Source organism: Thamnophis sirtalis, unplaced genomic scaffold, assembly GCF_051295495.1.
Source record: "Thamnophis sirtalis isolate CommonGarterSnake01/CBP01778 unplaced genomic scaffold, rThaSir2_p1.2 scaffold_1, whole genome shotgun sequence".
Lineage (NCBI taxonomy): Eukaryota > Metazoa > Chordata > Lepidosauria > Squamata > Natricidae > Thamnophis > Thamnophis sirtalis.
The window spans coordinates 144,420,382-144,440,212 of NW_028261381.1; positions in this window are offsets into that span (position 1 = coordinate 144,420,382).

Sequence of the window (19,831 nt, forward strand, 5' to 3'; positions counted from 1 at the left end):
CTGTTCAGCCAATAATAGTGACACCAATAGATGTTTCTAATAGTAGAGGTTTTTTTAATGTTATTATTTTATGGTTTGTTTTTATTATATGCCATTCAGAGTCACAGTCTGGTACGGGCTCAACCAAATACCTCACCCCATTCCTAAGAGGTCTTTAAGGGGCATGCATAAGCACACCAACCCTGTCATAATATTCCCTTGTATTCGTATTCATTTCATGTATTCATAAACATTCATATACTTATATCTGTTAACTAATCCATGCTTGATGAAATAAAATAATAAATAAATAAATAAATAAAATAAATAGCAATAGCAATAGCAACACTAACTGGAATCCAAAGGCGCTTTTCAAAAGGTAACTGGACTTTGTTTTTCCTTGAAGATGTTTCATTTCTCATCCAAGAATCTTTAAGCATCTTCATAACTCCAGTTGCCTTTGAAAAAGCATCTTTGGGTTCCAGTTAGACAACCATGACTTGGATGACTGAGAACCAGTCCACTAACTGGAACCAAACCTGGAGGAAGAAGGAGAACAACCACAAAACAGATCTCAAGCCCTGAAGCTGGTTTATAAAGACCATGGTGAATGATATCAAAATGGTGCATAGGCAAAATCAAATCCAACTAATCAGTCTCATTCCAAATGGCAACCAGACACTAACCAGTTATAGGAGATCTGTGGCTCATCTTCAAAGATTCTAGCAGTTGATATCTTACTTTGAAGGCCAAAAAAGGTCAGGAAAAGCCCTTATCTCCATGGAATTTAAGAAGATTTCTTAATTTGCTTAAGTGACATAATTCTCCCCTCCCTACTTTTGTCTCAGAAGTAAAATGACAGAGCAGAAGTTTTTGTGCTTGGCATTTGAAAGGTGTGAAATTAATAGACTGCAGAGTAATCCTTGTAATGACTAGATAATGTAACAAGGAACTTTATCATTTGCAAATTAGGGAGAGTCATTAAAGGCTATGTAAGAATAAGTTCATAACAGCAGACCTATTACCTGTGATTCCAGTCTGACTAATAAAAACAGTGGGTTCATACTTTTCTTGGCCCCTTTCAACATTATGATTCTCTGAAACAAATTAGAGTTAACTAGATTCACAGAAATCCCTAAACTCTATGCCATAGCCAATAAATAACAATGGTTTGGCTTCCCATGATGTGCTAAGCCAATGTTTTTCAACCTCGGCAACTTTAGGATGTTTGCATTTTAATTTCTAGAATTCCCCAGCCAGCATGGCCACTACAGTTGGGCACAATATTGTGAGTTCTGATTAGACCCCTCCCCTCCAAAATGCCATTTGGGAGAGGGCTCCAATGCTGGGAGACTCCATTTTGTACATGGTATTCAAATTAGTGCTGTACACATATCCAGATTTAAAGAGCAAATTCAGAGTGTGTGTGGCATCAATATAGCATTTAAAACAGCTGCATTTTTCCTGGGTTCATGCAACCATCCTCTACAGCTGACATCCGTTCATGACTTACAAATTCCTTGTATGTCACACAAATTCCAATCACACTTGGACAATAAACCTATTCTATTCTATTCTGTTCTGTTCTATTCTATTGAAAAGACACATTTCCTGCACACATGTGTACTCCAGTCTGCATTTTGTCCCATCAAATCTGAATTTCTGCACAGCTCTAATAACAATCTCAGCTTTCAATGACATAATACCAACCAAATACAATGTTCACACTTCTGGAATTATCACTCCTTGAAGAATGAAAATGTCACAGGGTGGGAAAATCTCATTAGAGAATGATGACTGGGTGATTTCTTGATAAGTACATCTCTACTGTACTTGTTTTAAAAAGATACTAATATTTAACATCCTTTTTTTACTATTTCACAAGGTAACAGCTCATCATTAACATACACCAAAACTTTTTTTAAATTGTCATTGTATATAATACTGTTTAATACAAGCAAATTTTCTGCACAAAATACTGGTAGTCCTCATTTAATCAACACTTATTTAGTGACTATTCAAACTTGCACCAGGGCTGAATGAATGGTCGCTCTGACCACTCTTGAAGTTCAGACTGGCAAAGCTGTCCCAGGGATTGTGGGACACTGAGACATTTGGGTGCTCAGCAAATGACCCAAATGTCTCAGTGTCCCACAATCACGTGAACACAATTTGCAACCTTCCCTGTTGGCTTCCCACAAAACAAAGTAAATGGGGAAGCCATCAGGAAGTTGGAGGTTCGCATGAAGTCCTTGCTTAACAACCTTTGCCACAATGACTAGAGACCCATGAAACTGCTGTCACTAAGTAGAGCAGTCATGTGCAATTGCACTTTATAATTGTGTTGTTTCGTGATGATTCTAGTCCCAATTACTGTCATTAACTGAGCACTATTTTTAAAACAAAAAATAATAAACACAAATAACTTCATACGAAAAACAGGATGAAATGCCAACAGCTAAATACAATACAACTCCCACCATAATGATGGAAGTGAATTTAAAACAGACACATTTCCTTTAAAAGACTCTGATATATGCGCTGAACCAGTTAGCTGGGGAGGAATCCAATACAAAGAAGACCTTCCACACTAGTGCTGACTACAACTTTCCAGGACTCTTGTTAAGATGACGTGACTCAAATTCCCTCCCAGCATCATTCATTATCCCTTCCATTCCTTTCTTCATCTCAGTCTATTCCATTTGCTCAAAAGGAATGGACAAATCTCACATGTCCCTTATTCTTTACCGCAAGTCATAAGTGGGTTGCTCCCAGTTCATCCCGGATTGGGTGAACCAGTAGTAGCGGCAGTAGGATGCTCCGCCCACCTGCCTGGACATTTCTGCACATGCACAGAAGCATCACACACCTCTTCCCCAAACCAGTAATTGGCAACCCACCAGTGTTCCAAGTGGCTACATAGGATTTTTCTCACATTGGTTCCAGACTGTAAAATCTCCTCTGGGTATATATCCACATCACATATTATTGTTGAAAGAAAGAATGGGGAGCAGACTTCATCCAAACTGGTACAAAACAGAAAGGACACCATTGGCAGGTAGAAAATTGAATAGGGCCTGAATGTCTAGGTCAGTGTTTCTCAACCTTGACAACTTGAAGATGTCCAGACTTCAACTCCCAGAATTCCCCAGCCAGCATTCGCAGAGAAACACTGGTCTAGGTTGAAGATGGCTTGCTGACTTAAGAGATTGTCGTTGGATCAACCACAGTTTTTTGTGGCCACTCGGCAGAGAACAGAATAGTCTGACAGACACGTATGAAATTGCTTCATAGGGCAATGACCAGCTGTTGAAAGCAAGGGATGTGCAGACACTGCTGTCAGCTGAAGGTGAGGCTACTAATAAAGAACCCAATGATGGGGACCATATGCTCTGAAGAGCTTAAGATAGCTCAGGTCACATTGAAGCAGTTTTGAATCAAAGCTGTCAAAAACAAATGTAAAATGCATTTGCAATGGGCAGGAAATGGGGAAAAAAAGAAATGATATTGTATCAGCACTTAGGAAGTGGTGAATGGCCTTACATATATATATTGCTTTCCCCTGGCTATTAATTATTAGGAGAGCAATGAAATAAATGTCTAAATAACACTTTTTGATCAGCCTACAGTCACCATTGTAAATTACTATTTATGAGAAAATGAGGCTCTAATCACTACGACATCATCTGAAGGCAACTGCAGCTTTATGAAATGGCAGGATGCCCTGCGGCCCAGCTGTGAGCCCAAGCAACAGAGGGAAAGCTATGAATATGACGGAAGGCAAATATGAGGATATGGGAAGAGAGAAAATGCTGGATGACAAAGTGATGAATACCATGAAGGGCAAAGGCGAGAGGGTTTGATACGGTATTTTCTAAACTTGGCAATTTTAAAGTGTGGGGACTTTGGCTCTCAAAATTTCCATACTGGCTCTGGAATTCTGGGATTTCCACACATCTTAAAGTTACCAAGAATGAAAAATACTGGTTTAGTAGTTGGCATAATAAAATTAAAACTGACATAGAGATAATTTCCCTTTTATATTAAGTTGCTATCAGGAAAACCTTGCTGACCCCAGTTAATCTTGAAAAAATAAGCAATGTCTGATCTGGTTAGTACTCAATTAGAAAGTCAAAAACGACCCAGGAAGAAGCTATGGCAAATGATTCTTATGCCAAATATGCATGTGATTGTGAATGTGAATGTGAGTGTGTGTGTGTGTGTGTGTGTATACATACATACATACATACATACATACACAAACATATACATATACATACATACATACATATATACATACACACACACATATACATACACGTGTGTGGTTTTTCTTTTCCTTAGATTTTCACGGGTGTAGGTATTCTGGTCTTGTTGTATTCAGGTCTTTTCCTGTGTAAGATTGAGATTGTCTTGGCAACGTTTCGGCGAGGTCTCACTAGCCATCTTCAGGCTGGTGTTTTTGGCTTAAAGCTTGGTCGGAGCTGCCGTCTTTCTATAAATATTGGTGGGGATGGGGGTGGAGTGCTGGCTTTGTTTCAGTAAGTGGACTGATTGTGATTGTATCATGATTGGTAGATTGGTGCTGATTAGTGCTGGCTGTGTATCCATTGTTGTTTTGTGTTGTAACGGCCTGGGTGGTGGGTGGGGCTCATTTGTTGATTAGGGCAGGTTTCCAGATGTCTGGTAGATGGGAGGTATCATCACATTTATTCATGTTGTGGGGGTGTTTCTCTTTTTCGATTGCTTCCATTTATTTATTTATTTATTTATTTATTTATTTATTTATTTATTTATTTATTTATTTATTTATTTATTTATTTATTTATTTTATAGGCCGCCCAATCCCACAAGACTCTGGGAAGCTTACAAAGCGAAGAAAAAAGAAAAAAGAAAAAAAGAAAAATAGAAAAAAAATATTTAAAATTCACAACATGCATTCGCTCTAGTCGGGGCTGGACCTTTCAATAAGGTCAACAGCCCCAGGCCTGCTGGAACAGCCAGGTTTTAACAGCCTTCCTGAAGGCCATGAGAGTGGGCAAGGTCCGGACCTCTGGAGGTAGTTGATTCCAAAGGGTCGGAGGAGCCACAGAGAAGGCTCTCCTCCGGGGGCCCGCCAGCCAGCACTGACTGGCTGACGGCGTCCGAAGGAGCCCCATCATGTGGGATCTTATCAGCCATTGGGAGGTATGTGGCAGTAGGCGGTCTCGCAGGTACACTAGTCCTAAGCCATGTAGGACTTTAAAGGTAATGACCAACACCTTGAATTGCGTCCGGAGACCAACTGGTAGCCACTGCAGCTCGTGGAGGACAGGTGTAACATGGGTGTACCTTGGTACACCCAATATCGCTCGTGCGGCTGCATTCTGGACTAGCTGTAGTCTCCGAATGCTTTTCAAGGGTAGCCCCATGTAGACCGCATTGCAATAATCCAGCCTTGAGGTGACAAGGGCGTGAGTGACCGTTTGAAGTGCCCCCTGGTCCAGATAGGGCCACAATTGGTGCACCAGGCGAACCTGGGCAAAGGCCCCCCTGGTCACAGCCGACAGATGGTGTTCCAGTGTCAGCTGCCAATCCAGGAGGACCCCCAAATTGCGGGCCCTCTCTGAGGGGTGTACATTTTCACCCCCCCAGGATCAAGGACGGACTGTCTGGGCTGTCCTTCCATAATTATTCTCTTGTTGAAGTGTTCAGTTTTGGAGATTAATTTGGTTCCTTCTAAATTAATTTCATATCTTAGCTTTAAGGTGCTGGAAAAGGGAGGAAGTTTTTTTCTTACTGCGTTCTTCTGTTCTGGGATGTGTGCATTTATTCTCCTGTTCATTTGTCCTATGTATGTTGCAGGATAGATTTTGCATGGTATTTCGTAGACTCCTTGGTTTTCTAGCTGGATTTTGTCTTTGGGGTTTCTTAAGATGTTGGCTATTTTTTGGTCAGTGTTGAAGGCTGTCTTGATATTGTGTTTGTGAAGAATTTTGCTGATTTTATCTATGGTGCCTTCGATCTAAGCGAAGAGGGTGATGCCGTTGTCCTGTTTTGTGTCTTGATTTTTGGGGGGAGTCTCCCTTTGGATTAGGTTGATAATTGTTTTTCTTTGGAATCCGTTGGAGATTAATACCTTTGTGAGAGTGTGTAATTCAATTTTCAGGTGGTCTTTGTTGGCTAGGCATTTGGTTCTGGAGATGAGGGTCTTGGCTACAGAGTTGATCTGTGCAGGGTGGTGATGGGATTATGCGTTTAAGTAGCGGTTGGTGTAGATGGTGTGTCCTAGGGAGCCATTGAGGTTTTTTTAGATTAGGATGTCCAGAAAGGGAAGTTGGTTGTTTGCTTCTATTTCCATAGTGAATTGTATTTTGGGGTGTAGATGTGTAAGGAAGTTGTCCAGTTTTCCTTTCTCATGTGGCCAAATCACAAAAGTGTCATCAACATATCTAAGCCAGAATTTGGGTTTGGGTTCAGATTTATCTAAGGCATTAGTTTCAAAATGTTCCATGTATAAGTTTGAGATGATGAGTGAGAGGGGTGATCCCATGGGTGCTCCTTCCATCTGTTTGTATTAAGGATGAAGTATGTGTTGGTTAGGCGGTGGTTGGTCAGGTCCAGGATGTGTTTAGGGGGTTGTGTTTGTTCTGGATAGCTGTCAAGGCTTCTTTTATACGCACTTGGGTGAAGAGGGATATGACATTGAACTCACGAGTAGGTCGCTGGGTTGTAGCTTTTGTTTCTTTATTGTTTCTATGAAGTGGAGTGAGTTTTGTACGTGTGAGGTGATGGATTTTGTGTAGGGTTGGAGTTGTTTGGCAAGGAATTTGGCAAGAGTCTGTAGAGGTGAGCCTATGAAGCTGACTATGGGTCTAAGTGGTGTTTCATTTTTCATTTCATTCATTTATTTCATTTGTATGCCGCCCTTTTCCCTGAGGGGGACTCAGGGCGGCTCACAAGTTGAGCAAGGGAAAGGGGATACAGACAGTTTGACACCAACACAAAACAATACATAATTTAAAAGCGCAACAATCATACCATTCGAGATAGGGGCAACGGTTGTTTAGCCCCAGGCCTGTCGGAACAGCCAGGTTTTAAGGGCTTTGCGGAAGGCCTGGAGGGTGGTGAGGGTGCGAATCTCCACAGGGAGTTCGTTCCAGAGGGTCGGAGCAGCCACAGAGAAGGCCCTCCTCCGGGTAGTCGCCAGTCGACACTGGCCGGCGGATGGAATTCGGAGGAGGCCTACTCTGTGGGATCTAATCGGTCTGGTGGAGGTGTTCCTTCTTTATGTATCTTGGGGAGGCCATAGAGTTTGGGGCATCTGGGAGATTTCTCTCTGGGGATGATTCTTTGCTGGATCTATAAAATTTATCCTATACAGCTACAATTATAACTCTGGGGGCTATTTAGCCTCAGGTATAGAGGAGATGTTGAACTAATTCTGAGAGTTGTCAAAAGTGAGCTTGTCATACTATTTTTTTAGAACTAACAGTATCATTTTTATAGCTCCCAAACCTGTTTTGTCCTCTTTTTTTTATACCTTCCTCCCTGTGGTTTTCAAAACCTATCAAGGTGCAGTGTATCAGTTTTTTCTCATGAACAATCAATGGGAAATTGCATCACTGTTATTTAACATTGCTATCAAATTTTCATGTGTGACCTTGAAGGCTCTGAAAGCCACCATAACTGAACCAAAGCCATCTGAAGCTCCAGGGGAGGATGCAGATTATCCATTCCTCTGCAGAATGCCCCTTCATGTAGACCATGGGTGTCAAACTTGCAGCAACACATTGCCATCATGTGATGTTTCTTAACGTTTTCCCCCTTCACCGAGCTGGGGTGGGCTTGGCCTCCGCATGACACATCCAGCCCGCGGACCGCCAGTTTGGCACCCCTGGTGTAGACTGTAGGCTTCAACAGTCATGTGGATTGAAGTCTACAGATTTGGAGATGCCAAACTGGAGAAGGTTATTCTGATATATGTTTCATGAAGGACACTATTGAGTACAGATAGTCCTCGACTTACAACAGTTTGCTTAGTGATCATCCGAAGGCACTGAAAAAAGTGACTTATGACCGCTTTCCACACTTGTGACCATTGTAGCATCTCCAGGGTCACATGGTTTACATTTGAATGCTTGACAACTGACTCATGTTTACGGCAGTTGCAGTGTCCCGGGGGTCATGTGATCCTCTTTTGTGATCTCCTGACAAGTCAGAAGTCAGATTCACTTCACCACCATGTTACTAACTTAACAACTGCATTGATTTGCTTAACAAATGTGGCAAGAATAGTTGTAAAATGGAAGTCAAAAGTCTCTTAACAAATTTCTCACTTAACAACATAAATTTTAGGCTCAGTTGTGGTTGTAAGTTGAGGACTATCTGCATTATAGAGGGGTGAGGACACTGATGGACATTATTGTTCTAGATCAAGGGTGTCAAACCTGCGGCCCACGGACCAGATGGTGTCACGTGCTGGCCATGCCCAGTTTAGCGAAGGGGAGGGGGAAGTTGCGATACATCCTGTGACGAGGATGTGACGACGCAACTTTGACACCCCTATTCTAGATGCTAGAAATAGCTGCTTCATGAATCTGACTTCTTTCTATACATCTTCTGGCTATATCTAAACCATAAAAAAAATACCCTGCTTTTTCATGTGGTACTTATAAATATCATTTCACATTTTGTTGTGGGCATTTTCACAGGAGTTTTGGTATCAGTTTTTTCCTCCTTTTTCACAGTTTGGATAATTATACCCTACATTGAGCAAAGTCATCTGAGATGTGTTGATGGTACAGAAATAGCTGCTTGTTTCTAATGGGAAATTTACATAGAGAAGGCGTGGGGAGGGGGGAGGAGAAAAAAGAAATGAATGCCAGTAATAGCTGTAGGTTGGCTGGACTTCAAGTGGCGCTGACCTTTCAGTCAGATTTAGTGGCAATCATTAACATAAATACACTTCTATATAAGTGACACATGCTACAGTTTTTGGTACAGTAATGTCTACATAGCATGTCATCTACCCATAATATTTTGGCTCTTATTTTTTGCACTCAGAGTGCAGTGCCTTTTCCAAATCTTGACAAAGCTTCCTGCGAGACCTAATAATTCTTGTTTGGCCAGGTTTTCTTTAAAAAAAAAAATCCAAATGGTCTTAAAATTCTGATAAATATATTCTGTATATCTGGAAGGGCAGATTAGGAGAAATCACATTAAAATAATCAGATATCAGATCTATCTTTATTTTCAGAACTATGGTGTGGGATAAAAAAAAACCTCAAAATGCCACTTCTATCTTTCATTCCACTCCATGGGAGTCAGCTTGAGGTACCACAAATAAGGCTCCCCAGCCCCCTCAAAGAACTCCCAGACAATCAAACAAAAGACTGCTTAAGTCTTTAATGCTATATTAAAACATAGGCTGAAATTTACAAAATGTGTCTGCCATTAAGGAATCAGTAAATGCTGACTAATTTAATCATAACTAAAGAAAATCACCTCAAGACATGAAAATTTTCTCACTACACAAAGACAACTGCCAGAGCTCAGAGCCCTTATCCAAAACTGTAACACCTCAACACACAAAGGATTAAGAATTAACATGTGACACAAATATTTGGATATTATTTTGGATCTTTGGCCTGCCACACTTTCTGTTATTCTGCTATGCATTTTCTATTGTGGGGAAATGGGAGGGGGGATTGTAGGAGTTAGATGCTATGTAGCCATAACAAAATTCCTTCTCGAAAGCCAAGGTCATCCTTTGTCTTTGCACCTCTGCACATGACTGGAACTGGATGGGTGGATGTGGATGGATGTGCCAACATGTCTCTCTTAATAAATTGGAACTTTGAGCAATACTTTGCTTTGGACTCTGATTTACTTTCCCCCCTTTCAATTCATGGTCACCTTTGAGAGGTGTACTATCCACCACACCATCAAATAAAACATCCTTCTCCTCAAACAAGTTGCCTAGTGTGTTTATTTTCATGATCTGACTTGGAAAACAGGTCAAAAGAATTTTCTTCTAACAAACAGATAACATTCTAAAACAGCAAAAGAATAATTGACACATGACTGTATTCATACATATACAGGTTTCTCACCAGATTTTCACAATATCTCTCAGGTCATATTGGTTTCTCCAGTTTGAATGCTTAACTCCTTTGTAGCTTAAACTTGTTAATTGATTGGTACACAAACACTGAGGATGTTACTACTTACTAGTTTGGCCACCATTATATTTGAGGGATTTTGTGTGTGTGTATATTTTGCTGCTTTATTCAGTTTTCATATGCAGCCATCTTCAAATCCTTATCATTATCTCTCCCTTCACTCACTCAGTACCAGGTTGTGTAAAGAAATTTAACGGATACCTGCTGAGAAGGTATGAAAGAACTGTTAAAGAGTGGTTTGGTGAAAAGATTACAATCTAGAGGTTGAACAAGTATGACAAATAACCCACATTGGTTTTGTTTAAGATAAGATAGGACTGAGACAAACCTGAACAGGCTTTTCATTATTATAGAAATTGACTTTTTATTGCTTTCATACCCTGTGGAGTCTGGGAACAGTAAGTTTCAAGGACTCTACTAGGCTAAAGAAAAGTGATCAAAAGTAAGGAGCGTAATAGAGAGAGCAAGTTGCCTGGATTTAAATTTTACTAATGTATACTAGTCTTCTCCAATCTGGTACCTTCCAGCAGAGTTGGATTTCAATTCCCATAACTCCCAATCAATACAATTTTCAAAGATTGCATTGGTGGCTGGTTGGTGCTCTGAACAGGATTTTATTAAGGCAGAATTTACCAGATATTTTTCCAGGTATCATTTGTCACTTCGATTAAGGGTGGAAGCTTCTGATAATTGATCGAATTCATATATTGTGTAAGTCAAACTGAAAAAAATGAGTTTATATGATGTATAAAGCCAGTCATTACTAGGATACATTCATACAATTGCCTAAATCATGGTTTGTTTTACCAATAGTTTGGTTTACATATAGCACAGGCATAAATTGTAGTTTACTGCAATAATTGGATTCATATACAGTAACATGATACCACATGGGCTTTTACAATATGCTAGGCTAAAATGTGGATCAATCTCCCTAGGCAAATTCAGGCAATGTGTCTAGTTTATAATTCCATGTGCTATGCAGTGAATTATGGTTCAGATCATTCACATTCAGTGTTTGGACAATATCAGTCTCTAACAATGTGAGCGAGCAGGGGAAATGAGCAAATGAGAACGTATTATTTGTCATAAGCATACATTATTTTAATGAAATATAATTAGCAGTTTCATTATGTTTGAGCCTTCCCAAGGTTGAGCCTTCCATCCTTCCAAAGTGGGTAAAATGAAGATCCAGATTGTTGGGGAGGGCAATATGCTGACTCTGTAAACTGCTTAGAGAGGGCTGTAAAGCACTGTGAAGTGGTACATAAGTCTAAGTACTATTGATATTGCTATGTATTCTCTGAAATAATCTCAAGGATAATATAGGACTATAGCATCAATGGCAATTTTAAGAAAGTCAGATTTAGGAAAAGATGCTGGTCAATTCAGTTCTCTATTGACTGCGTCCCATCCTCATTTTAGCCTTTCTTTTCTTTTTCTTTTTTTCTTTTTTTGCCAGTCTTACCTTTTCTGTGAGGCTAGATAATTTTGGATAGAGATTGTGGAAGTTCAAAATTAAGCCTTTTGGAACACAGGCAAACTGCCACTGAAATATGCTGATAGTTAAGCTGAAAGCACAAAGGAAAACTGACAAGGTTATGTCACTGTGGCAACCACTTCTTATGATTAACCAGATCAAATGCTAAGGGTGCAATATGAAAATGTGTACCTAATCAAGACACATCTCTTCACTATCTTACTTCCCCTAATTATATCTGTACTTCTCAGAATTGAGGAAGGGTTTGAATGTCTGTGAACCCACAAAGATTTCAAAGAAAATTACAGGATAAGCATATTTGATCAGCAGAGGAAAAAACATCTTCTGCCATAATTGATTTTCAAATAGACGCATGGATTAGCACGAAGCAGCTGCAAGTAGCTTTTTTTTGTTGCATGGAGTGAGGATGGGAAACAGAAAATGTGAATGACTCATATTTCTTATTTGTCAACCTGTTCTAAACTGAAGATTTTGATATCTCAATGGTAGCCATGTTGGACTCTAAAGTCCAAAGGCTTTCACAGAGTTTATTTTTGACATCGAACAGCAAGCAAACGAGACCCAACAAGCAGAGCTAACAAATTCCAAGCGACAGAGGCGGAATCACAGACGGACTGGCAAGACATGGCTTGTGTTGTCCCGCAGTTGGACAAGATGACTTCTTTAGAAGGAAGGCGAGCATATATTGTAAATAACATTAGTATTTACATTAATAATTTCTCAGCCCACAAGAAAATGTTTGATATAATTACCATATTTTTTGGAGTATAAGACACACCTTTTCCCTCAAAAAAGAGGGTGAAAATCTGGGTGCATCTTATACACTGAATACAGCATTTTTGGCCTCCTGAAACCCTGCCCCTTCACCAAAATGGCCGTGCATAGCCTTTAGAAGGCTTTCAGAGTGCTCCTGGGGGCTGAGGAAGCAGAAATGAGTGAAAAACAGGGCGTTTTTTACTCAATTTTGCCCCCCCCTCCAGCCACCAGGAGCACTCTATAAGCCTCTTAAAGGCTATGCATGCACCATTGTTGACAAAAAGGGCCCGTTTTTGCAAAAAACAGGCCATTGTTTTGCTCATTTGGGGGGCCCCTATCCCCCAGGAACATTCTACAAGCCTCATAAAGCCTATTGATGCCCTTTTTTAAAAAGAAAATGGGCCTGTTTTCATGAAAAACGGGGCATTTTTGGGAGGTCTGCAGAGTGCAAACCTTTTTTGAAAATTTGCCTCTTCAAAATCTTGGTGCGTCTTATACTCTGAAAAATATGGTATATAATCTATGAGTTATTAGTTATCTAGTCTAATTCCCTATCCAAGGGGTAGCCAGTCTCCAGTGAGACAGTAATCCAAAATTAAAGATCTTTCAAAAAAGCAAGATGTGCTTTGTACCAAGGACTTTAATTATCCAGACACTTGTTGGAGACAAATTCTGCCTGCCACATAATCAGAGACTCATCTTGCTGGTAATTTTCTCACTCAGAATATGGAGGAAGCTACAAGATAATTCTTGATCATTGCCTCGATACAGATTTCTTTGGCTTTTCAGATATTAACAATAAGATACGTTTAGCTGGGCAAGTGAAAATAGCACAGAATATTAGGAAGCACTGTTTAATGCTGGGTTTCTTGATTTTAAGAGGAACTAATCATGAGTGTAGTTGAACATGTATTTTTAATCAATGATAAGTAGAATTCCATTGTGGGGGGAAAAAACCAAAGAAGCCAATATGACTGAGAAAAACAAAGAAAATTTGAATACAGAATTGCATTACATGTGCACATACATACCCATCACACTATTCTCTTTTGGGGTAATCAAAGTTATGCAGAATGCAATAAAGAAATTAGAAATAGTAAGCCAAATAAATTAAGGGGACAAGATAAGAAAAAGGAATATAGATCAATGATTTTTAATAAAATAGTAAAAACCTGATATAAACTAAGTTACACATACACACCCCTTAGACTTACACATGCCACATGCAGCATTCCCTGCCAATGGTAAAGAAAGTGCTGCACAATTTTGGCACATGTTCATCAATATATCATAAGTACAATCAAATCCTTGTTTTATCCCATAACAGTTTTACCCTCAAAACAGAAGGTACATATTCTGACTCATACTCAGGATTTATTTTTATTTATTTATTCATCATATTCAGTTTGGAAAGTATTACTCTAATGGCATTGCCTGATTGCATTTTTTCTCCATGGGTAGTTCAGCAGCAAATTTCAATGGGTGAGGGGACGGGTCAATACTAGCATGTACAGGGCGGGGCATAACCTTTTCCTAGGGGGTCACAGCAACACTTGTAATAACAACACAAATAATTCATACACCATTCAAAAGCCCATCAAAAACTGAGTTTATTGACACGATTTAATAGTCAGTATGACCACCATTAGCCCTTCGAACAGCATTCAAACGAGGTGGATAAGAACACAACAAATCTTCAAACAGTTCCGTTCGATTTTCCAGATTTTTCAACACAGTTTCCAAATTCATTCTCAAAGTTTCAACCGAAACAAATTTAACATTTAATAGCTCATTCAATTCAGTTTTTTATGGGCTTTAAAATGAGGTGTCGCGGAAGTTGTAAACTGCTGTCGATCTTGCTGTGACCCCCTAGGAAAAGGTTATGCCCCGCCCTCTGGAAAATCTGGAAAATCGAACGGAACTGTTTGAAGATTTGTTGTGTTCTTATCCACCTCGTTTGAATGCTGTTCGAAGGGCTAATGGTGGTCATACTGACTATTAAATCGTGTCAATAAACTCAGTTTTTGATGGGCTTTCGAATGGTGTATGAATTATTTGTGTTGTTATTACAAGTGTTGCTGTGACCCCCTAGGAAAAGGTTATGCCCCGCCCTGTATGTATTAGGATTCCTAAATAGATTTAAGTGAAAAAGAACATTTTTGCAAAATAGGTACTCCAATGAAAAGACTATATAAAGTTCAAACAAATCCTTTTACACATTTTCTAATTAACTGAATGAATATAAACAATTGTTTGTCTTTGTTGACACAATTACTGTCTTTTATGCGGTGGCATTTGCAATGCCAATTTAAATATAAAAATAATATTTTTACTTTCCCCCTTTAATATTTAAACTTGTATTCAGCTTTATTTAATGAAGAATAATAATAATGTTAGTAAGTAGTAAACCAAGTATCTGGTATAATCCATCATCTAGTAATTCAGTCTTTGGAAGAGCCTACAGTTAACTTTTGGCTATGTTTGCACATACTACTTCAGATACTAGGCACCCCATGATGCAATGAGTTATCCTTTCAAAGATATGGTTTTACCTAAACCGAATGACCAATGAGTGGGCAAAAAGGAAGAGGGAATGGAAGCAATTTCCGATTTCCTGTTGGCTTCCCCATTGACTTTCCTTGTGGGACCCTGGCAAGGAGTGTCAAAAATCACAATCACAAATTTCAGTTACACAGTGTAAAAGAGTCCCAGATTTTGTATGCATTCTTTAAGTTTACAATTTGAGTACCTTGATTCAAAGTATTTTGTGTTATGGTGCACTGTTTCGGCTAACTGAAGGTTACAAACAGACAAGAGAGTTTTACTAGTATATAGATTGTTTCTAGTCCAACAAATTTGCAACCACTTTAATCTAAATGCTCTTTCTTTAGAAACTAAATAAAATTTAAGATCCCATTCAATGGTTTGGTAGCACTGTAAAAAAAAATTGTGCCCCTGCCCTCCCACACTTCTGTTTTAATTGATGGAGTGCCAGGTCTCTCATGCAAAGCCATTTGATAGATGTATGCATGTCAATTTTTAAAACCTCCCACAGACCTTTTTTTTTTGTAATTTGCACTGCAAATTCCCTTCTCTGGATCTCCCCACTTGTTTCTGTTCTTCTGTGTTAGCAATGGAACATGTAAAGTTTCCTGCCCATGTGGATTGATTTTCTGTAGTGTTAGCAAAAGAAAGATATATTGAACTTAAGGCAGATCATCAAAATAATACCCCCAATGCTGGATGTTTTTGTAATATGACATAAATGAGAAACTGCACCTGCGGGCCTGTCAAACTCAGCTAGAACAGGCGTAAATCGAGGTCTGTGAGATGTACCTATAAAGAAGGAGAGAGACTTTTTGCAAAGTTTTCCTTTAAATTTCAAGAAGACTATTATATATGCTCAACAATCTGATCATACCCCAAAGTAGTCAAAAGTAATAAATGATCTCTAGCTTTCAATAGAATATATTTACTATGACTGGTAAATATATTCTATCACATTTTTATTCCAAAAATGTGCTTTGGAACTTGCCCAAATGTACTGTATTTTTTGGAGTATAATACGAACCTTTTTCCCTCAAAGAGAGGGTGAAAATCTGGATGCATCTTATACACTGAGTACAGCATTTTTGGCCTCCATAAAGCCTGCCCCCTTCACCAAAATGGCCGTACATAGCTTTTTGGAGGTTTTCAGAGAGCTCCTGGGGGCTGGAGAGGGCAGAAATGAGCAAAAAAATGGCCATTAGTCCCCAGGAGCACTCTATAAGTTTCCTAAAGGCTATGCATGCACTATTTTTAACAAAAAATGTGTCATTTTTGTGCGAAATGGGCTGGTTTTTTGCTCATTTGGGGGGGGACTACCCCCCAGGAGCACTCTACAATGCCCTTTTTTTGGAAAAAAATGGGCCTGTTTTCATGAAAAACAGACCGTTTTTGGGAGGTCTGCAGAGTGCAAAACCTTTTTTTAAAAAATTTACTTTTCACTTTCACTTTTTTCCATGCTATTGTAACTTTGGATGGTCATTAAATGAACTTTTATTGGGGGAGGGAATGACATATGATATAAAATAAACTACATGATTTCTGTGGGACAAAGTACAACATTGGGGATTATGATGTGACCCTCCTGATCCAGATCTTGTCTTTTTTCATCCACAGAAGTTTGTTTCAAATGTTTTGGAGCTCCATGTTCCCGATTCCCAATCCCCGAAGCATCAGAAAAATAACAGAATTGAGTTGATTCATTCAAGCTCCCAGAAATCTTTGACACCATCTGAAGTAAACTGAAAACATGTACTAGGCTCTCTTCCGACCTCTTCTTTTAAGAAACAGAGTAAAGAGCTCGATGATGATTGTATATAAATAGCTCAGCACAAACAAGAAAGGCATTGAGAATAAAATCTTAGCAACTGGCTAGAACGATCCAGCCACGTCAGAGCAACAGAGAGGTTTTCTGAAACTTTGCCTTCTCCCTAGACTGTACACTTTTCATTTGATTTTCATTACTATTCAGAAGCACACAAGTCCTGAATTTAAAAAGTATTCCTGGGTAGAGCCAGCAGTCTAGCAGCAGAAAAAGGATCATACTGGATTATTATTAATTATTTGTAAAGGGCAAATATGAAGGTAAAAAAAAACCCTCCATGGTTAATATTGTAACATTTATTTATTTATTTAGTATATGGCAGGTGGTAGCCAGGGATCACCGAGGTCACGTGAGAGGCAAGAGTGGGTGGATGGGGGTTTGGGGGAGGCACATAGTACTTTCATCAGAGCCCACTGGAGCTGCAAGGAGAGTTTATGTGTCTGTGTGTCTATGTGTAGTAACAGCCACCAAATGCTAAAGGCATCCCTTGGAAACATGCCAGTTTCCTCTTAATTAAAAACAGGGAAAGACAAACTTGGGAGGAAGGGTAGGAGAGCTTTCTTCCCCCACCCCACAAACCTAATAATAGCCCTTCTGTTTCACCAGGTCTCCTTCTTTCTCCTTTATTCTTGTCATCAAAAGCTGTTACGAATTGCCACTGAAACAGGCTGTTTTAAACATTTTCCCTTCTGAGCATGCTAGATAAAAGCTGATCCATTTTGAGATTCCCACCTTTTAATTGCTGAGTCTGAATGTGTTTGCAATTTATACCAATATCATGCTGACAAATCACAGCAACACCACTGAAATAGAGCCACTCACTGTTGTCATTTACAATGGTTATTACTGTAGGACTGTGTTTCGCAAGCTTAGCAAATTTAATATGTATGGACTTTAATACCCAGAATTCCTGACTTGCCAGTCAGACTGCCTCTAAAATGAATGAATAAATGAAGGAAGGAAGGAAGGAAGGAATTCTGAATAAGTATTCGCATACTTACATGAATAAAACCACTCCCAAGAGTTGTCCCTTGCAATCATATGTATATGACCATCTGTCAGGGTTCCAATCGCTTCTCGGCCTTTTAGTTAAGATCAAATGTGTGTAGTATCCAACTGACACCCCAACCAATGAAGACTCCAAGATCAGCAGTTCCTCAAAGTTCCGTTTTATATATTGACACATCTAACTGGTTGGAAACTCATCAACATTTCAATGACTCATTACATGTCCAGTTTGTTGTACTATATGTCTCTATATGAATGTTGGTTTTTTTTTTAAAAAAAACCTAAGAAATATTTATTTACATAATACTTTACTTATCCATCTTAGAGGTGTGTCTCTTGGAAGATAGACCCTTGATTCAGAAGGATCTTGACAGATGCAATTAATAGATGCAATTTAATGGAAAGAAAAGCAAGGTCCAGAGGTGGGTTCCTACCAGTTCGCACCTATCCGATTCGTCAAATCTACCAAACCAGTTAGAAGAGGTTCCACTAGTGGATCCGGAAAGCAGGCCACACCTACAGAAGAGGTTCCAAAAAATTTTGAAACCCACCACTGGTCCTTGGATATGATTATTCTGCACTATCATGCTCATATTTATAAAACTCAGTGCCTCTGTGAAAGGTAAGGATGACTACTGCATTTGTGGTGCGATCAGAACATTGCGTGTGTTGAAGTTGTTTTAATGCAAACCAAAGATGCCTTTTAAAAAGCAAGTTTACATCATATTCTTATGCATGCCAGTGCTGTGTGTGAGGTAATTTAAGGTGGTTCTGACCAGTGTCGTCAGCATCTTCATATCCGGTAACATGGGCAGCAAGCCACTCCCATCTGGTCACATGGGTGGCAAGCCACTCCCACAAAGGAGGCCACACCCACAGAGTAGGTTTGAACAATTTTTGAAACCCACCACTGGCAAGGTCCTACACTTAGGCAAGAAAAACCAAATGAATAGCTACAGAATAGGTGACACCTGGCTCAACAATAGTACCTGTGAGAGGGATTTTGGTATCCTTGTAGACCATCACTTAAGTACAAGTCAGAAGTGTGCTGCAACTGCCAAAATGATTCATCAACAGAGGATAGCATCATGATCACAAGAAGTGATAGAATGGCTTTATACTGCCTTAGTTAAATCACACTTGGAACACTACATCCAGTTGTGGTCAGTTCAATACAGTAAAGATGCTGAGGCTCTAGAAAATGTGGGGGAAGAGCAACAAAGATGATAAAGGGCCTGGTGGCTAAACTGTATGAGGAACGGTTAACGTAACTAGATATGTCTAGCCTAATGAAGAGAAGGATTAGGGGTAACATGATAGCCACTTTACAATATTTGAAGGGCTATCATAGGGAACAAGGATACAGTGGCTCAGTGGCTAAGACACTGAGCTTGCCAATCAGAAAGGTCGGCAGTTCGGTGGTTCGAATCCCTAGCACCACGTAATGGAGTTAGCTCCCATTACTTGTCCCAACTTCTGCCAACCTAGCAGTTTGAAAGCATGTAAAAATGCAAGTAGAAAAATAGGGACTACCTTTGGTGGGAAGGTAACAGCATTCTGTGCACCTTTGGTATTTAGTCATGCCGGCCACATGAGCACTGAGATGTCTTTGGACAGTGCTGGTTCTTTGGCTTTGCCCCCTAGAGTTGGGAACAACTAGCACATGTGGGAGGGAAACCTTTACCTTTACTTTTACCTTTACATAGAAAAGAAGGAATTGACATTCTCCAAAGTACCTGATGGCAGCTAAGAAGCAGTGGGTGAGAAAGAGATATAAAGAGAGAACTAAAGAGAAATTTCTGGACAATAAGAACAATCAATCAGTAGAACAGCTTACCTCCTAGAGTTGTGGGAGCTCTTCATGAAAAGCTTGGAGAGCCATTTGACTGGGATGAATAAGGTCTCCTGCCTTGGGCAGGGGGTTGAATAGAAGTCCTCCAAGATCCCTTCCAGTCCTATGAGTCTTATGATTCTACAACTAAACCTAGTCTTTAGCCCTGGAGGCTAAGAGGCATCTTCTTTCCCTCTGTGCAGAGTGTATTTCCAGTGACTAGT